At 37.9% G+C, this 20886-nt stretch overlaps 1 long non-coding RNA gene across 3 annotated transcripts; it reads left to right on the forward strand.

The window, feature by feature from the left end:
• Window positions 1–762: 762 nt before the first annotated feature.
• Window positions 763–9968, forward strand: LOC141514318 (uncharacterized). Of its 3 annotated transcripts, XR_012475999.1 has the most exons (7): window positions 763–884; window positions 2301–2423; window positions 2509–2571; window positions 2974–3026; window positions 3839–3905; window positions 9056–9171; window positions 9459–9968. It is a non-coding gene; the product is annotated as an uncharacterized LOC141514318 (long non-coding RNA). The 3 variants fall into 3 exon arrangements; XR_012475997.1 differs by lacking the exon at window positions 2974–3026; XR_012475998.1 differs by lacking the exon at window positions 2974–3026 and having other exon boundaries at window positions 9463–9968.
• Window positions 9969–20886: the final 10918 nt, after the last annotated feature.

The following is a 20886-nucleotide window of genomic DNA, read 5'->3' on the forward strand; positions in this document are numbered from 1 at the left end:
CTGAAACTCTGCTCCATTAAATGCTTTACACTCTCTTAGAAGTCCCATGAATTTTCAAGATTATGAAAGAGTCCTAGTATTAATCTAACTTTGTTATTTTGTCCATGTTGGGGGGGTAGGAGAAGGGAAGGGAGAATTTAGTTACCACTACCTCCCAGGATCTTAGACCCTTCCACCACTGCCCTCAACCTGGTGTTTGCCTGCCAAATCATAGACTTTTCCAGGCCCACTGAAGAGCCAAAAACTTGTAGTCTCCTCTGGAACTTCCTGCTTCTGCTTTTGGTGTGGGCAGAATTTGGGGGAATGCCTGGATCATTGTTTGAGCACAGGTCAAAGGGTCAAGTCAGGATCCCTAAAGACAGGGGGCTGGGTTTCTTAGCCTCAGCTGCCTAATATCCTTCCCTCTGGGTCTGTAGGGTAGAGGATGGAGAGAATAGCAAAGGTGAGGCTATGAAGTCTATGAAAATATAAATAAAGCTCTTTGCAAATCTTAAAAGCAGCTGTTATTAATATAACTATGGCTTCATTCATAGTCCTCCATAGGGCCTTTGTCATATCTAATCCCCCTCTCCCTACATACACCTTCTCCATCTCTATAAAAGAGTTGAAACTTGGTTAAAATGGGACACTTTGAAGAGGGAAGATAAACCTCACAAAGGCAACATGGCCTGTGTGAGTGTGGCTGAATATGGAAGAAAAGGGGGAAAGCATAGTTGCTAGGCAGCCAGGGTTGCCTGAAGAGATTCTGAGAGCCCTGTGTGTCTCTGTTGCCTTCTCTACAGCTTCCTGCTCTCTCTGGCCACCTGAGGCTCTGTGCTCTTCTGAATGACAGCTCAAGGAATCTTTTCCCTGAAATGCCTTGGAATTTTAACATATGGAAGAAGGTATTGGGTTCCCTTCAACCTTAGGCCATTTAAGATCTCTCTCTCTCTCTCTCTCTCTCTCTCTCTCTCTCTCTCTCTCTCTCTCTCTCTTTCTCCCCCCCCCCCCATATCCATTCAAAATAAGAGGCAGAGTTGTAAGTGAATTCTTACTCAGTTTAAGCCCTTGTTCATTTTCATGTGGGGTGACATTAGATTTACCAAGTACTTAATTCTGCTCTTATCTGTTCTCAGCTTTGCAGCCCTCTAGAGTATCCAAAACCATCCACCCAAGTGTCCTCATTTGAACATCAAGTCCACTCTACCCAAAGAAAACTTAACTTTTGATATGGGTGAACACTCTCCTACTATTCTGGTTATACTAAATAATTCCTGTCCTAAATCTCAGACAAGGTAGAAAGAATACTAGATTTAGGACAGGAATCCTGGACTTTAGTTTTGTCTCCTACATGTGTTAGTTTTACAACTGGAGGCAAATGCTTGCCTCTCTGAGTCTCAACTTGTTCATCTGTAAGATAACAATCTCATCCATCTCTCAGGGTTGTTGTTGTTATATGTGGGGGAAGTGCTTTGTAAAACTTAAAACCTTATAGAAATGGACAAATTATCCTTCTTATATTCTCTCTCTTTTTTCTCTCTGCTTACTATATCATCTTTTCCTTTCAACAACTGAATGGATGGGTGATCTCATCAATGGAGATCTTCCCTTTGTTACTACAGAATCTAAATCATCCATGCCTTCTCAGAGTGTGCTGTGCATGATCATATGTTCCCATAGATCCTCTATAAAGAATTTCTCTCACATGGACTTGGATAAGTTATTTCCTTTACTTCATTTGATGGTGTATGATTTTTTATCTTTCTCTAAATTTCCCCATAATCAAAATTGAAGATGACCTAGAGGGCAGTGGAGAGATACAAGATAGTCAGGCAACACATTTTCAAGAATAATATGTAGTCAAGAAATGGGATAAGATTAGAAAAGGAGATTGGCTAATTAAATGGCAAAAAAGCAAGGGAATCACCTTTCACTCTCATGGATGAATATCCAACTCTCATCTTTTTCTTGAATTTCAAACACCTTGAAGGTTCCTTCTCTTCCAGCAAGCTAAATGCATACTGAGTGAGACCCCAAGGCCAACCCTTTTCTACCTCACTAGAGTTCATATGCTTTGAACATTCTTGGGATTCTCTCAGACATGCATCTGATACACCCCACATTGACATCCTCTCCCTCCCTCAGAACTTTTTGTCCATTGAGACTGTTTCAGGGCTTGATACCACCCAAACTTCTGTCCCCAAGGGAGTCAGTCTAGATCAAGGTTAAGCTATTACACTTAATTTCATTCCTTCTTGCTCAATTCTCTTTTTGTTTCCATATGCTTATTGATTTTTCTTTTTCCTTTTCTCTATTTGTAGCCTTTGATTTACTTCAACAAGTTTATTGCTACCTTAAAAGCTAGGGCTTTATGGAAAGATGGAGAGATATGAAGTGAGAAGACCTGGAGCTGAGTAACAGCTATTTACTACTTACTACATCAGGTAAATTACTTGAATCTCATTATCTTCATCTATAAAATGAGGGGGATATCAATGAAGAGATAATAAATGTACCTTTTCCCTCTAGGTGGAGAGGTTGGCCATTACATAGACAGAATACTGTATATTCTTCCAGTGCTTCATATACAGTGTAAGGAAACCCTATATATTTCTTTATTAGCTAATTTTGCTTTATTATTATTGTTATTATTATTATTATTATTATTGATCTTAAGGCAGAAGCTCAATGAACATGTGTGTATATGTATGAGTGTGTATCTATGTATGATGAATGACTTACATAGAAAGAGAAAAAGCTTTGATAAAACAGTATTTTTTTTTTATGGGAGTTGAATTAAATGATTTCTGAGGCACCTTCTTGTTCAATTTCTATGGACCTACATACAAGTAGAAGTGTTTGAGTATTTGTCTGAGTCTCAGTCAAAGACTAAAACAAATGTCCCAAGCCCAACCCATGATAAAATATTGGAATGTAGGATTAAGAACTGAAAAGACCTTAGAGATTATCTAGTCCAAACCTCTTATTTTACAGATGAGAAAATTGAGATCATTAAGGGAAGTAACTTGTCCAAGCACATATAAATAGTAAGTAGTCATTGTGGTGCATTGTGATACACTGGTTTTGTAGAGATTTTTGTAGAGACTTTCAGGTATGCTAAGGTATTACGCTTTCACTGGTTATGGCTACCTGCAGCTGGTGCTTTATTAGGGTAACCCAAGCATAAGGAGGACATTCAAGTGACTTAATGAATAGAACCCCAGGCCTAGAACCAGGAAAACTTGAGTTTAAATTTTGCCTCGGATACTTACTAGTTGTATGACCTGGGGCAAGTTATTTAACCCTGTTTTCCTTAGTTCTTCAACTGTAAAACAAACTAAAGAAGAAAATGACAAACCATTCCAGTATCTTTGTCAAGAAAACCCCAAAATGGGGTCACAAAATTGGACACAACTGAAAACAACTGAATAATAAAAAGGCACTTGCTACACTTGTTTCAGTTGTATATAATTAAAAGAAGAAAAATCACTAGATTTTTATATCTAAAGTCATAAAGAATATTTACACAATAATACATAGGATCATGTATTTAGTGTTGGAAAGATCTCAGACATTATCTTTATTTTACAAATGAAGAACCTGAAGCTCAGGGATGTTCAATCACTTGACACTGATAGAAAATATCAATGGCAGGATTTGAACTTGGATCCTCTGACTCCAGGAATGGGCACTCTGCTGTACCCATAAGTTAGATTCACTTTCTACCTAAAAATATATATCATATAGTAATTAGAGAAAATGCTCTAAGAAAAAGATGTTCTCATTATAATTAAGTATTTTGTCACTCATGACTATTTGGAGCTGTACTTTGCTAATTATTTATCTTTCTTCCTCCTAGGGCTTTCTCAGATTATCTTCAGGCTTCTGGCCAAGTTGCTGCCAACATTCTTCTCTTTAAAATGCAGGTGCTAATTACCTCTTTAACACATATATACTATTCACTGCTAAGCAATAAATGTTCCCACTTGGTTTTGAATTTCTCCCTCATCTTAGCCATCTCACCCTCTCCAAGAGGGTTCCAAGCTAGACTTGACTCAGGCTGGTCTGGTGGTTCAGGCTCAGAATTAGAATGAAATGAGACACTCAGACCAACTAATATTTAACAAAAGGAGATTTACTTAATAACAGCATGGGAAGAAGAGTCAGCAAAGATATAGCATTGATTCAGATGGCAACACCTTACATGACTCCATTTGAAGGCTCCATGCTGGCGGCCCACTCAAAATACATGTGTCTTGCTTGAAAGCCCTAGCCATCTTGGGCAACAGGTTTTTGTATATAGATAACCAACAAGTTATGTTATTGTTATTAGCTTTAGACTCTTTGATGGATAAAGTCTTTTTTTTTTTAAATGTAAATAGTATTTTGTTTTTTCCACTTATATGTTTTTTCCACATGAAAAGACAACTTTTAACATTCTTTTTAAAATAGAGTTCCAGATTTTTTTTAATCCCTCCCTCTCTTCCCTCTTCCTAAAGACAGTAAACAATTTGATATAGGTTTTATATATATGTGCTATCATGTAAAAGATATTTCTAAATGTGTTATTCTGTGAAAGAAGAAAAAAGAATAAAAGGGAAAAAACTATGGAAAAAAATAAGGAAAGTGAATAGTATGTTTCAATCTTCATTCTGATTCCATTCATTTTTTTTCCCTGGATGTGGATAGCATTTCCCATTTCAGTTTTTTGGAAGTGTATTGGATCATTGTATTGCTGAGAAGAACTAAGTCAATCATAGTTGGTCTTAAGGCTGGTTTCCTTGCCTTTTGGGGAAAAACTAACCCAGGTCATATCATTCAACTAAAGGGAATTTATTAAGCAATTTGATGTGCTAAGCAATAAGAATACAAAGACAAAAACCATCCTTGCTCTCAGGGAACTCATATTTTATGTAAGTAACTGATTACTTATAAAATATATAGAGTAGATGTGAGATAATCTTAGAGGGGAAAGTACAAGCAGCTGGGGGTCAGGGAAATAATGCCTCCCAAAGGTGGAATTTGAATTGAGACTTGAAGGAAGTCAGGGAGGTAAGGTGAGGAGGAAGAGCATTATAGAGATAGGTTCACAGCTAGAAGATGTTCCTCTCATATGTAAGGAAAGGAAAATAGGCTGTCGTGGCTATGACACAGTGTGATTGGAAGAGAGTAAAGAGTGAGAAGACAAGGCGGTAAAAGTAGAAAAAGGCTAGGCTGTCAGAAGCAAATCCAGGAGCATGATAGCCAAAGGGTACAAAGTTTTTTTTATTAGTTCATCTAATCACTTAGGGCTCCCTTTCTCCAGTATTGTCTTCCCAGATATCAATGAAAGGGTTAACTGTGAGGTCATTCAGATCCAATTCTGCTGACTATAGTCATATATTCTGGGCAGGCCCAGGATGTAGTTTGGAATGAAATGAAAGGCAGTTAGGTGGTACAATAGATAGAGTGTAAGCCTTGGAGACAGGGAGATCTGAATTCAAATCCTGTTTCAGATGCTTATTTAGTTGTGTGATCCTGGGCAAGTCTCTGTGAATCAGTTTCCTCTTCTATAAAATGGAATAATAATTAGTACCTAACTCATAGTGTTATTTGTGACTTATAAAAGATAAGATATTTTGCATACCTTAAACTTTTATATAAAAAGTAGTCATTTTTATTATTATTATTTTTTATATGAAGCTCTTGTAGATCAACTACTATATAACAAAAAGAGGCTCATACAATGATAGTTTGGCAAAGTTTTCAGCAGGGCTACAGTGTTTATTCAGTTGGGCACAACTTTACCACTTTTGCATTTGCCATGATATAGTACTCAGGAAAAAGCAAGGGTCAGATTTGAGGGATCCCTGATTGATTCTTTATGCACTGAGCTCTTTAGCTGGGTGAACAGGAATCTATGTCAAGTAAATCTCTAGGATGATTTCATTTTTTTTTTAGGGGAAAACTAGCTTACTTGGTCAGGATATGTATTTACTGTTTTTTTTTTTCTGGAATAATTCTAAACCATGGTATTAAAAAAAAGAGATACACTTATAATATCACTGTCTCTATTTCTAGTTGTTTCAAATTCAATCACTAAGCATAGCTTTTTCAATAAGACAATCTGATTTCTTAAAGGGGCCATATCTTAGCCCTATTTTAACATCACTCAATGAGAATGAGTGATGAAGGAAATTGAGGACTGGCAGTCTGGAAGTCCTTCCTTTGACATTTACTGCCTCAAATGAAGTTACAGATAAATTGCCAATCTTCACCTCATTCAGTGGAAGAATTTCTTCTACCAGTGAAATCAGAGGTCAGGTTTCCACTCCTCACCCCACTGGGGTATGGGGTATGCTGGAGTCAGCTCATACCAGCTTTCAAGAGTCTATTGTTAAAGTTTCAGTGTAAATATTTATTTATTTACATTTTGAAAATTGTCAAACCAAGGCTTGCTTTATGGTTTTGTTGATTGTCTAGACTTAAGAAAGTGATGGAGAAAATGTTAACGATGGAGGTTAAACTTAAAAGTGTGTCCTGTGTACATTTTTTGATTATTAAATACCCCTCTAGCTCTCTTTAATTGAGCTAGTTGAGCTTAGTTGAGAAGTGAAGTGAGTTGGTCAAAGCCAAACAGTTAGTTACCGATAGAGATTGTCAACATCAATAAATGAGATAAAGATAAACAGGTTTCTTCACAGACTTTTTTTGGATCTTCTGGGGGAAAGAATTCTATTCCAGGAAATGACATTGGAAAAATTTTCTGTTGAACCTGGCAACCATCATTCCCAGGTCATAAGATAGGTAATTTTTTCCATGTTTCTCTGTTTATTATATGACCTTTTATATCAAGGTCAAGTATCCATTTGGAACCTATTTTTATAGAGGTGTGAGTTATTAATCTTAGAGGAAATAGGGAGTCACTGGAATTTATTGAATGAGGGGATTATGTAATTTGACCTGTATTTTATGAAAACCAACATGGCAGCTAAGTGGAGCTTAGTGGAAGATGGGCTGTAATGGGGAAAGACTTGTGGCAAACAGACCAATCAGAAGGCTATTGCAGTAGTCTAGGTATGAGGTGACAAGGGTCTACACCAAGCTGTGGCAGTGTCAGAAGAGAGAAGCAATTAGAATCCACAGCATTTGGCAATAGGCTGGAAATGGGGAGTGAGAATGAGGAGTCAAAAATGACCCTTAAATTGTGAACCTGGGTGACTAGAAGGAATGCTGTACCCTCAATGACATAGCTAGCATTGGGGTATTATTAGGATATAAATTCAGAAAGGATGGTGGCCTGTGCTCCTATTTTCCTTTGTATCTCCTTTCAGTGCCTAACAGTGCTTTGCATGTAGTAAAGAACTTAATTAATGTTCATGGAATTGAAAGCTGTATCCAATGGTCAATTCATTACTGGCACTGACTAGTCTTAAGTAGAAGTTTTTTATTTTATAAAAATTTCTCATATTATGAATTTGACAAACATTAACAAATATGCTTCTATTTATCAAAGAGAACAGAAAAAATGATTATATATGAAACTTTGAATCTCTATTCTATACTACCTGTTTTTTTAAAAGTATATATTAAATTTGACTTGATGGCATTAACACTAATTTAACTAAAGTGAAAGGAAAGCAATTAAAGGAAAGGAGCACTTGAAAGAATTTCAATATTTGGATAGTAAAGGAGTTATATACAATGATATATGAAATTATACTCTGATCAGTGACCAATTTTTTCTGAGGGAAAAGTTTGGATATTTTGGGATCTAGGCACATGCATTTATGAAGCGTATACTATGAAGCAGGCACTGTGTTGGACTTTGAGCTACAGGTACAAAATTGAAATAGTCCCATTTTCAAGGATAGGGTGGTGGGACTATCTATCCATCTATCTATCTCTCCATCATCTATCTATCTATCTATCTATCCATCTATCTACCTATCTATATACACATGTCATATTTACTTATTTATATGTGTATGCTAGTATATGTGTGTATACATATATATGTATATATATATATATATATATATATACATTTTTATATATGTGTACACACATAGATAAGCTTACGTAAAATAAATGAAGGGTAATTTTGAAAGGCCACAAACAATTGGGCAAAAATTAACTGTATTTTTCAATTTTACTTGGATTATTTCAGAAGTCTCCTAGAGTTTGGAGTCAGAAGTCCTAGTTTCAAATCCCATCCAAGCACATTAAGTAGTTGGTAGACACTTACTAACTGGACAGTGTTGAACTTGAAGTCAAGAAGACCTACATTAGAATCTGACCTCAGACACTGACTAGTTCTATGACTCTGAGCAAATCACCTAATATTTATCTGCCTCAATTTCCTCAAACTGTAAAATCGGGATGGGCAGCTAGATGGCACAGTAGATAGAATCAGGAAGACTCATCTCCCTGAATTCAAACCTAGCCTCAGATACTTATATTAGCTGTGTGACTCTGGACGAGTCACTTAACCAGGTTTGCCTTAGCTTTCTCATCTATAAAATGAGCTGGAGAAGAAAATGGCAAACCACTCCAGAATTTTTGCTAAGAACACTCCAAAATGGGACTATGAAGAATTAGATAGACTGATACAAATGAACAATAGCAACAACAAAATAGTGATAATAATAGCATCTACCTTCCAGGGTATTGTAGAAAAATGAGCTAGTATTTGTAAAGTAGTTTGCTAACTTTAAAGCACTATGTAAAAATTAGTCCTTATTGTTTTTATTCTTCTCTGATTCAAGAGTTGTTGCTCTTTCTATCATCCTCTGATTCCAGACCTGGGATTCTTGTTTTTTTTCCTATTATACCCCATTGTCCCCAGGGCAGCTACATTGCTGCTTTTCATCCTCCTGTTGCTGTATGGTAATAGCCAGGCAAAGGGAGATGAGCTTGGGTTAGGAGCTTTGTGATCTTGGATAAGTAATTTCCCATCTCTGTTCCTTCCCAGCTTTCAATCCTATGATCTCTGTTAATAAATGTTTATTGATTTGGGCTCCATTTTCTTGTTGGCCAGTCAATGGGGAGGGTGAAGAAGAGGTAGCAGTGACTTGCTGTGGTTTGGCTTTTCCAGGAAATAACAGCATCCCTTCCATCTATCCATCCTTCAGTCAATCAAGTCTTCTGTTTGCCAAGCTCTGAGAGGAACACAAAGGCGAGATAGAAAAATCTATGACAAGAATCTAACAGGTGCGTGGGGACAGACTAGGGCTGTGCAAAGCCAAGCTGGCTGGCATTATTCTTACTACAGGCACCCACCCCATCAGCTGGCCCCTCCCTTTTGTTGCTGGGCAAATGCAGCAGCTGGGTTCCTGGGGGCCCAGAGGTGCCAACAGGCATATTCATTCAAAGTTCAGTTTTACAGCCAGGGAGAAAGATACAGTTTAGGCCCTAGAGGGAGGGAAAGATGATACAGTAAACACTTTGGATTTTTATCTTTGATCAGGGTGGGTCATCAAAGCTGCTTTTCTCCCCAGGTAGAATTACAAGGAGAAGACTGACCTGGGTCTTTGGAAAGTGGTGTCCTGCTGAACAGATGGTACAACAGGCTGGCTGGGAGAGGAGGCCTGGAAATTACATCTCAAATGCCTCAGCCTTGCCAGCAAATTCCGGCCTGAGGGAAGTTCCCAGTGTTTGCAAACAAACTCTAGAGAGGTCGCCTGGGGCTTCTGGACTTTGGCTCTAAAAACTGCTCAATTCTAGATAAAGGATGAACATTTTTTAAGAAAAACATACAACAATGTCCTCCTCCCATTCTCTCCAAGAAAAGCCCCCCAAAAGAAAAGCATGTAAAACCTTTCCATCACTCCCCTTCTTGGCCTCCATGAGTTCTGAAAATCAACTTCAAAGCAGGATGATTGATGGATGTCTCCCTTCTTTATTTAAATACTGCACTTTGCAATCTGTTTTTTGGATGTTCTCCCTAGTGCTCAGCACTAACCATAGCTCTGCTCAAGGAGGGGTTATTTTTAAGCTAACTTCTGAAATAAAAACATCTCCCCTCCCTCTTTTTTGTTTCTGAACAGTTTCTGTTTGTATAACTAGAGGCTTGATGAACATAGGTCATTTGGGATGGACTACCATAGGAAACTATTCTAAAGGATCATGGGAACTGTAGGATAGAAGAAAACTTGAGAGTCCTTTAGCTTCTTCCCTTCATTTTGTGGATGAGAAATTTAGGCATAAGGAAGTTGATGAACAATAGTATAAGAGGAAATTTATGATGTTATGTTTCACATTTCTACAACTATATATATATATATATATATATATATATACATATTTATATATCTCAACAATCTGAAGTAGGGAATGCAAGTATTCTTATCCTTCCATTTAACATTATTGGAGAAACAGAGGCTCAGAGGTTAAATAATTTTTATAAGGTCACACTGCTAGGAAGTAGCATGGACCAGATGAGAAACTGAATCTCCTAAATTCATCTAAAATCTCACTGGGGAGCATGTGAATAGTCTGTTTAAAAAATTCATAATACAAATCAGTACAAGACTGAGAGTGGATGACTAGTACAGATAAGGTTTTCTGGTGGGGGTTCTGAGTATAAAAAGCTCTATCACTGTGCCCTGGGAATAAGAGGGTAGAGGCAGTTAATGAGCACAGTGGATAGATACTGAGCCTAAGGTCAGGAAGTTGCTGTTGTTCAGTCATTTCAGACTATCTGTGACTCTGTTTGGATATTTCTTGACAAAGATACTTGAATGATTTTGACATTTCCTTCTACAGCACAAGAGGAAAATGAGGCAAACAGGGTTTGTGACTTGCCTAGGGTCACACAGTTAAAAAGTATCTGAGATCAAATTTGAACTCTAATCTTTCTGACTCCAGACCTGGTAACTCCATCCACTTTACCATCTAGTTGTCCCTGGAGTCAGGAAGACTTGAATTCAAATCTAATCTCCTAATAGTTTTATGACTGGCAAGTCACTTAACCTTTGTCTGCCTTGGTTTCTTCAACTATAAAATGAGGACACAGAACCTCCCAGGGTTGTTGTGAGAATAATAATAATGAGAAAGTTTATAAAGAATTTATAGTATATGCTTATATAAATACTTATTCCCCTTTCCTCTGAGTGTATATATATATATATATATATATATATATTTAAACTTACTCATTTGCCTGAGGCAGAGGAAAAGATTAAATGATCTCCATAAGCCTCTTCCAGCCAGATATTTCTAGAATTATTTATACTAATAATGTCTTACACATGTGGAATGCTTTGTGTTTCTACAAGCCCTTTGCCACATTTTAATGCGAACAACTGATATTTGCATAGCATTTTGAGGCCTGCAAACCACACTGTGAAGAAAGGACTGTCTTAGTGTCACCCAGAATTTCTCTTGGTTTCTGGCACAGTATTCCATCCCATGGTATGTGATGTTTAGTTGTATTGGACTCTTTGTGCCCCCATAGACCATACTGTCCATGGGGTTTTCTTGGCAAAGATACTTGAGTGGTTTGCCATTTTCTTCTTTAGTGAATTAAAGCAAACAGAGAGGAAGTGACTTATCTAGAGTCACACAGCTAGTAAGTGTCTGAAGTCAAATTTAAACTCAAGTCTTCCTGACACCAGACCCAGTGCTCTATCCTCTGAGCCACCTAGCTGCCTCCCCATTCCATTTACTATACTTTATTATCTTATTAAAACCTAATAATATATTTCATTGAGGTTATTAGCTTTATTATCATTATAAATTATAATAATAGTATCACAATCATGTTATATAACAATATGTAATTTATTATATTATTATAGTCCCATTTGAAAACTGAGCAAACTGAGGCACAGAGGTGATTAGATAAGATTAGAAATCTGGTCTGAGCCCCGAGTCCAGGGCTCTACTATATCACTACTATGCTGGTAATTTATTTCCCTAAAGCAGAGGAAAAAACATGGAGTGGAGAAAGACAGTATGATAGATAACTTAGACCACATATCTTTGCTCCAAGTTCCTGGGGAGCTAATTGGTTGAATGGGGGCATGTTCCCTATTGGTGCAATGTCTACCCTGCCCCAGTATCAGCAGCATCCAGATTTGGAGAGATTGTTGTTGTTCATTTCCTTCTCCAGTTCATTTAACAGATGAAGAAACTGAGGCATATAGGGTGAAGTGATTTGTCTAGGAGCACATAGATAGTAAGTGTCTGGGGTCAGATTTGAACTCAGGAAGATGAATCTTTGTGACTTCAGGTCCAGTACTCTTGTCCAATGTGCCACTTAGTTGGTTAGGAGAGGTTTGGTTAGGCTTGGGGAGAAAAGATATTTGTAACTTAAATGAGTCTATATTAGAAGGTATCTTCTCTGATACTCCCCACAGAGACGAACTCAAATTGGATGAGGTTTCTGGGCTCCTCTGGGAAATCAGGTTGATGGTTTCGTCCCAGCCTCCTATATGGATATTTGTTCCCCTCATCAAAATAACATTCGATTTGTCATGGCTGTCAGTCCCAGGGCTAAAAAAAAAAAGCTGCAATTTGAAGGCAGAAGAAAGAAGAAAGAGGGAAGGCACCATAGGGAATGCTTGCAATGACTGTTGCATTGCCCAGTTTTGACTTTGCAGAGTTATGTGATCTTGGGCCATATTTACAATCACTATTAACCAAAAGAGCAGCAGGGCAAATGTATGTGCAATATAAATTGGGATAAGGATTATGCATAGAATGTGAAATCATGAAATGGGCTGATTTGTATCTATTGAGAGGTACCCATGCCCATGAAACTAATAAAGAAACTAGAAGTCTTAAAGAGGTAAACATGGATTTGAATCCAGAAGATTGTGGTTTTGGGAGGGTCACTTCTTGTCTCTGAGCCTCAGTAGCTCTGCAAAATAGAAATGGTCTCTAAAATATCTTATAGCTAGCAATCCTAATAGACTATTATATAATAGTATTAGGATGTGCTGGTAAATATTTAACAACCAGTTCTCCAAAACTTTGGTAAAGGTGGGTGTGGGGGGAATATAGGATACACTTTTTTTTAAGAAAGATTTTATTTATTTTGAGTTTAACAATCTTTCCCCTATTCTTGCTTTCCTCCCCCTACCCCCACAGAAAGTAGTCGTCTGTTAGTCTTTACATTGTTTTCATGGTATACATTGATCTAAGTTGATGAGAGAGAACTCATATCCTAAAGGAAGAAAAATAAAGTATAAGAGATAGCGAAATTACATAATAAGATAACGATTTATGTTTCCTGAAATTGAAGGTAATAGTCTTTGGTCTTTTTTCAAACTGCATAACTCTTTCTCTGCATACAGATGGTATTCTCCCTCACAGATACCGCAAAACCGTCCCTGATTGTTGCACTGATGGAATGAGCAAGTCCATCAAAGCTGATCATCACGCCCATGTTGCTCTTAGGGTGTGCAGTGTTTTTCTGGTCCTGCTCATCTCACTCAGCATCAGGTCAAGCAAATCCTTCCATGTTTCCCTGAATTCCCATCCCTCCTGGTTTCTAATAGAACAATAGTGTTCTATGACATACATATACCACAGTTTGTTAAGCCATTCTCCAACTGAAGGACATTCACTTAATTTCCAGTTCTTTACCACCACAAACAGGGCTGCCATGAATATTTTTGTACAAGTGATATTTTTACCCTTTTTTTATCATCTCTTCAGGGTATAGATCCAGTAGTGGTATTGCTGGATCAATGGGTATGCTCATTTTTATTGCCCTTTGGACATAATTCCAAATTGCTCTCCAGAAAGGTTGGATGAGTTCACAGTTCCACCAACAATGTAATAGTGTCCCAGATTTCTCACATACCTTCCAACATTGATCATTGTCCTTTCTGGTCATATTGGCCAGTCTAAGAGGTGTGAGGTGGTACCTCAGAGATGCTTTAATTTTCATTTCTCTAAAAAAGTAGTGATTTAGAGCAAATTTTCATATGACTATGGATCACTTTGATTTCCTCATCTGTAAATTGCCTTTGCATAGTAGGATACACTTTTAAATTTAATCTTTATTGTTTATATTTTTTCCGTCACTTTCTTCTGTCTATAAATAAAACAAATCAAGTTTTGATTTGTAGCACTTGCTGCTTTTCTGAAATCTGTCTCCTCACACTGTTACAATCAACAATCAACTCCTGGGAGCTGGTTCTGCTGACTCCAGAATACCCTTAGGGTAGATTGCATGAGAAAGCACCAATTACAATGCAAATATCTGGGTTAAAATGCGGTAAAATTTGTGATGTTTGCACAATATATAGAACACAGTAAGTTCTATGTAAATGAGAGCTGTCATTATTATTTTTAAATATTTAACAAAAAGCAAGTTTCAAAAATTTGCATTTGAAAATCTGTGAAATAAAGATCTAAGGAATTCAGATCTATGGTAGTCCCCTCCTCAGTGTCTCATTTTTAGATTCTAGGATACCCATCAGTCTAGTTCAATTCAATCATCATTTGTTGAATACCTACTATTTTCCAGACACAGTGACAGATAGACACTATGGGGATGTTAGACTTAAAAAATAATGATAGCTCTCATTTACATTGTATTTATTGTGTTCTATGTATTGTGCAAATATCACAAATTTGATCCTTACAGCAGTCCTGGGAGACAGGTGCTATTATTATGCCAATTTTACAGATGAGGAAATTGAGGTAGAGACTAAGTGCCTAGCCCAAGATCACACAGTTAATAGGTGTCTGAGGTTGAATTTTGACTCAAGAACTCCTGACTCCAGGCTTAGTTCTCTATCCACTGTACCATGTAGTTGCTCACAATGCTGACATCTCATAGAATCTTTTGTCAAAAACAAAGCTTTTTTATTCACACTGCCTCTAGTGGTTTTCTACTTCAGATTCCCGATTGTCTTAATTCTTCCCTTACTGCCTCACTGTCCCATCATGACCCCAAAAGAAACAATATCAAACTGTTTATCTCCACCTCCTTGATCCTGAGCAACCACTGAGATGCTTTCCTGGCCCTCCTAAAATAATACCAAAAAAAGGCCTTTCCTGAATATGTGAACTGGGGTCCCAGAAGATGGGACCATGACAGAGTTTTCCTTGGAGGTTTTGTGGAACTATTCAGTAAGGCCTCGATCTAGGGAGGTGCCATTTCTACTGCTGAGTGATGTGTGCTATTGTCTCTAGGGACCCAAAGCTGAGTAGGCCTGAGGAAGGGGTCAGTTCAGTGGCTTATGGATGATTAAATTGTCTTTGGGGAAAATCAAAGGCTGAGTGCAGTCAATTAGGAGGCCTTAGGCCATCTGGGCTCCCTTCCCTAGTGCTCAGAATGATCTTGGCCTCCATGGCTCAGTCTTTTTCCTCCTTGACTGAAATGATGGGCCTCTCAGTCATTCTCCTTCCAGGGGCAGCACCCAGTGACTGAAATTAAGTGGTATTTCCTGTCTTTGAAAGATTTTTCTTTTTCCACAGCACTGAAGACCGCTCTCTGCAGATCCATCAATCAATCTATAAGGATATATCAAGTGCCCCTTGTGTACCAGGTACTGTACATCAGGGAAACATATCAAAATAAGCCATTCCCTGCCCTCAATGAAATTATAGTCTACAATATGTTCACAGAAAAGAAAGTACAGAACATATACAAATTAAATACTAAGCCATTGTGTGTGTGTCTGTATTACGCAGTTAATCAATAAGCATTTATTATGCATCAATCACAGTGTCAAATGTTACAGATAGGGAGAAATACAAAAACATCCTGCTTTCATGGAGCTCATAGGCTAATGGGGGAGACAACTTTCTAAAAAATTATGAACAAGCAAGATAGCAATGAAGAGGAAAAGTATTCTAGGCATGGGAGACAGTGGGTGAAAATATCCAGAGTCTAGAGATGGAGTGTCATTGCAAAAAATAGCAAGGAAACTGGAGTTACTGAATCACATAGTGGAGAAGGGGTAAAGTATAAGAATATTGAAAAATAGGAGGGGGCCAAACCACAAGCTTCAACTTTGGGGGACAAATTTCTTAGGCACAATTCATGTAGTATTAAGTTGTACAGTTAGAATTTGAACCCAGGTCTCCTTACCCCCACACAATATGCTTCCTATTAAGTCACATTGCTTTCTTGGTATTGTGGGTCAGGTTTGACTTGGGTCAGTTTGGTGATTCATTTTGGGAATGGAGTAAAATGAGACACTCATAAACCATGCAACATTTGACAAAAGAAATTTACTTAAATTAATATCATGGAAAAGACATCAGCAAGTGATTCAGTCCTATTTCAGGCTTTCATTTGGAAACGAATCCAGTTAAAAGTGTTGACTTGCATGGCAATGGGAAATCCATGAAGGGTGGCTGATTCTACATGGTTGTTTTTATGTCTTGGCAACCAGCATTAGAGTCAATAATCAGAGCCTTAGCCTCCTGAGCCAATCAAATTTAAAGGACAATTTTTCTGCCTTTTAGGAAAAACAAAAACAAAAAAACTAGTTCAGCCTGCATGGCAGGGGGCCTTAGGAGAAACTGGGCTATTCTGTGTGCCAGTGCCTGAGGAACTGGAAAATCACATGGACCATTCGAGCCTTTGCTGTTTACCAATCAAGTTTCAGGGACACCTTCCCTTACTATTAGGAGCATGGGGAACAAAGAAGTATAGTCTACATGACAGAGACCCTAGTAGAGAATGATAATTTAAAGCCTCCCTGTCAATCCCTTTGTTTATGGTAATCAAAATTGCATTTATATTCTCCAAGAACTAACTTTTCCCATCTCATAGGACATTAAGAATGAGATGGAAAGGCCTCAAGTAACTGAGGTCCCAGATCCCAAGTCCCATGGATTTTAGAAGGAACTGAAAGATCAGTCAAGATTTGTATGACTTGCTATAAAATGTTTGTATCAGCAGCCCAAAGGTCAATTGAGGTCAGAAAATGAATGAGTGAATGAGGATTTCAGAAAAGACATGGACAAGAATGGATGATAAGAATTTTAAAAAGACCTGGATGAGAATTTCAGAGAACACATGGGCAAGATCTGCCTTGTTGGAGGATGGGGTCATGGATTGGCACAGAAGATTCACCAGGATGAAATCAGAGATCCATATCAAAGTAGGGATTCACTGATGCTATTGTTGAGGTAAACACTAGCTGGTTTAATGTTGCTCTTGACTTCTCTGCTCTTTTCTCCTATATTAATTGTTGTTGTAGCCTCTTATATTTCTGTAGTCACCCAAATCACTGAAAAGTGCTGTGCTGAATCCTGGATGATGAAATAATATATCTGTATTCTCCTAGGAGAGAGGGCAGGGATCTAGGGACTGTACCTACTGGATGTTCTCTAGCAGCAATGTACTTAATTAATGAGTACTTAATTAATACCAAATAAATATAATAGCAGATAAAATTACCTCTTTGAAGTCTTAGTCATCCTTTCACCATCTGGAAGTAATGGGGAGGCAAGGATGGCATGGGTAATTGAAATCCACAGATAATCCCTAAAGTATATGTTAATTATTATCTTGGTCCAAATATAGAGTGCTCTGAAATAAAGGTCATACTCTTAAATTTGTGATCTCTTTGAAAGGCAGAAAAAATTACAAGTATACACTGACAAAGAACTCAATTATAAGCCACCCTCAGGTTTTATATACACCAGATTTGGAGGACAAAAGGGCAGCACATATTTGGAACAATATGGGAATGATTTTCATTTCTTCTTACCAAATCCTTTTTTTCCCATTGTTGTTAAATAAATTAAAAAGTAATTTGAATTTCATCTTTTATTTTTCCTTCATGGGGCAGATGACTTTGTGCAATAAAATGGTCCCAAGGCTGGTAGTAGAAAAGAGAGAAAGAAAAGGCCTAGACACAGTTCATAGATTTGACAAAAAACAAAGCAAACCAGAAAAGCCCCAAAACTCTGATTAATGGAGAAATGACTATTACTAAGTCTATAACCAGGGTGGGGCAATCAAGACTTTGCTCTCCAGGCTACTGAAATTTTGAGGACTTTCTTCCCTCTAACTCAAGTGAATTTATCTTAATTATTTCTTGTATTCTTTTCACATAATGAATTGCTAAGTTGATTTGGAAACAGATTTCCTGCTGTATGCCTTGGCTATATATTAGTGAATAATTCTGATTGTAATTAAGGATGATAGGATTACAAACTAGACTTTAGATATCATTCCTCTCATTTTTTCAGATGAGGAAAGTGAGGCAGGAAAAAGAAGTAAGTGTTCAAGGCTAAGTAGGTAACATGAAGCAGACCTGGAATTTGAATCTAAGATAAAAAAAAATCCAGTGTCATTTTCATTGTACATTAATTTTCTTACTAAAATACTCCATATATATATATTGATTTATTTATTTTGAATTCCACAACCTTTCCCCCAATCTTACTCCCCCACCCCACCCCCCACACAGCAGGCAGTCCTAGTCTTTACATTGTTTCCACAGTATATATTGATCCAAGTTGAATGTGATGAGAGAGATATCACATCCTAAAGGTAATAGTCTTTGGTCTCTGTTCAAACTCCACATTTCTTTATACATTGCTAAAATATTCTTGTTTAAGAGCAAACATAATACCCCCTCCCCCACAAAAATATAGAACCTCATGAGAAATAAAGTAAAAGAAACAGAAAAAGTGTTTTTCAGTCTGTGTTGTGATACCATCAGCTCTGTCTCAGGTGGATCACTTTCTTCATCATAAGTCCATCACAGAAGCCACCTCCATACTTTTCCACAGTGGGCGCTGCTGACTGTAACTCCCTCCATACATTCCTCCCCACTACCACATACTATATTCTCTCTCTCCCTTCACCCTGTCCCTCTTCCAAAATGTGCTGTAGGGCAGCAGAGTGGTGCAGCGGACAAAGCACCAGCCCTGGGGCCAAGAGACCCCGCAATCCCACATACCACCCCAGAGACCCAGCAACCACCCGGCCTCATGGTCCCGGACAGGCTACCCAATCCCAGCATCTTGCAAAAAGTAAAAAAGATAATGTGTTATATCTGACTATTCTCTCCCATGATCTACCCTCTCCTCCATCAACCACATCCCCCCACTACCCCTGTCCCCCTTCTCTCCTTCTTACTCCAGATGTCTATACCCTATTGAGTGCGTATGCTGTTTCCTCTCTGAGCCATTTCTGAAAAGAGTGAAGGTTCTCAGGGGGCAGCTAGGTGGCACAGTGGATAGAGCACCATCCCTGGAGTCAGGAGTACCTGAGTTCAAATCTGACCTCAGACACTTAATATTTATCTAGCTGTGTGGCCATGGGCAAGCCACTTAACCCTATTGCCTTGCAAAAAAAAGAGTGAAGGTTCCTTCATTCCCCCTCACCTCCCCCCCCCCCATCCATATCATTGCAAAAGCTCATTGCAAAAAACAAAAGGTCTTATGAAGTATCTTAGCCTATTCTACCTCTCCTTTCTCTTACTCCCAGTACATTTCCCTTTTAGCCATTGACTCCATTTGTACAATATCTTATATCTTCAAATTCAGCTCTCTCCTGTACTTCATCTATAAAAGCTCCTTCTACCAAATGAGGAGGCTCAAATGAGAATTATCAGCATTATTTTTCTATGCAGGAATGCATACAGTTCATCATCATCATTAAGTGTCTCATAATTTACCCTTCTCCTCCACTCTCTATGGTTCATCTGAGTCCTATATTTGAAAGTCAAACTTGCTGTTCAGCTCTGGTCATTTCAATAGGAACATTTGAAATTCCCCTGTTTCATCGAAGGTACATCTTTTCCCCCTGGGAGAAGATGTTCAGTTTTGCTGGGTAGTTGATTTTCAATTGTATTCCAAGCTCTTTTGCCTTCTGGAATATTATATTCCAAGCCCTATGAGCTCTTAATGTAGTTGCTGCTAAGTCCTGTGTGATCCTGACTGCAGCTCCACGATATTTTAATTGTGTCCTGGCTGCTTGTAATATTTTCTCTTTGACTTGGGAATTCTGGAACTTGACTATAATATTCCTGGGAGTTGTTTGTTTTTTTTTTTTTGATCTCTTTCTGGAGGAGATCGGTGAATTCTCTTGATTTCTATTATGCCCTCTGCTTTTAGGATATCAGGGAAATTTTCCTGTAGGAATTCTTTAGAAATGAGGTCAAGACTCTTTTCCTGATCATGAATTTTAGGTATCGCAATAATTTTTAAATTACCTTTCCTAAATCTGTTTTCCAGATCAGTTGTTTTTTTTTAAATTTTTTTTCTAGTTTTTCATTCTTTTTGGTGTTGAAATATTGTGTCTTGATTTCTGGAAGTCACCAGTTTCTACATCTGAAGGATTTTTTTTCCTCAGAGAGCTTTCTTATTTCCCTTTCCATCTGGCCAATTCTGCTTTTTAAGGCATTCTTCTCCTCAATAATTTGTTTTATCCATTTTGCCTAAGCTGGTTTTTAGTATGTTATTTTCTTCAGCATTTTTTTTTGGATCTTCTTGACTAAGATGCTAACTTCTTTTTCATGTTTTTCCCTGTATCTCTTTCATTTCTTTTCCCAAATTTTTCTTCTATCTCTCTCATTTGATTTTCAAAAAATTTTTTGAATTTTATCATAGCCTGAGCCCAACTTCCATTTTTCTTGGAGTCTTTAGATGCAGAAACTTGTACTTCCTCATCTTCAGATTGAATATTTTGATCCTCCTTGGGATCATAGACAAACAATTTGTCAACTGTCTGGTTCCTCTTTTTTCTTTGTTTACTCATTTCCCCATCCTGTGCCTGGTTTTGGGGTGATTCCTGAGTTTTTGAGTATTATTGGGACACCCCACCCCACATACAAGAACCTTGGTGTGAGGCTCTGATTACTCTTCTGTTTTATGAATGACCACAAGCACACCCCTCTGCCATGGGGCTGAGGGGGGCAGGCCCTGTTCTTTGGGGGGGGGCCTAGACTGTGACCAGGATCTGAATGTGGTCAGGGCCCCAGAGTCCTGTTCCAGGGA

Source organism: Macrotis lagotis, chromosome 1 (genome assembly GCF_037893015.1).
Source record: "Macrotis lagotis isolate mMagLag1 chromosome 1, bilby.v1.9.chrom.fasta, whole genome shotgun sequence".
NCBI classification, from domain to species: domain Eukaryota; kingdom Metazoa; phylum Chordata; class Mammalia; order Peramelemorphia; family Peramelidae; genus Macrotis; species Macrotis lagotis.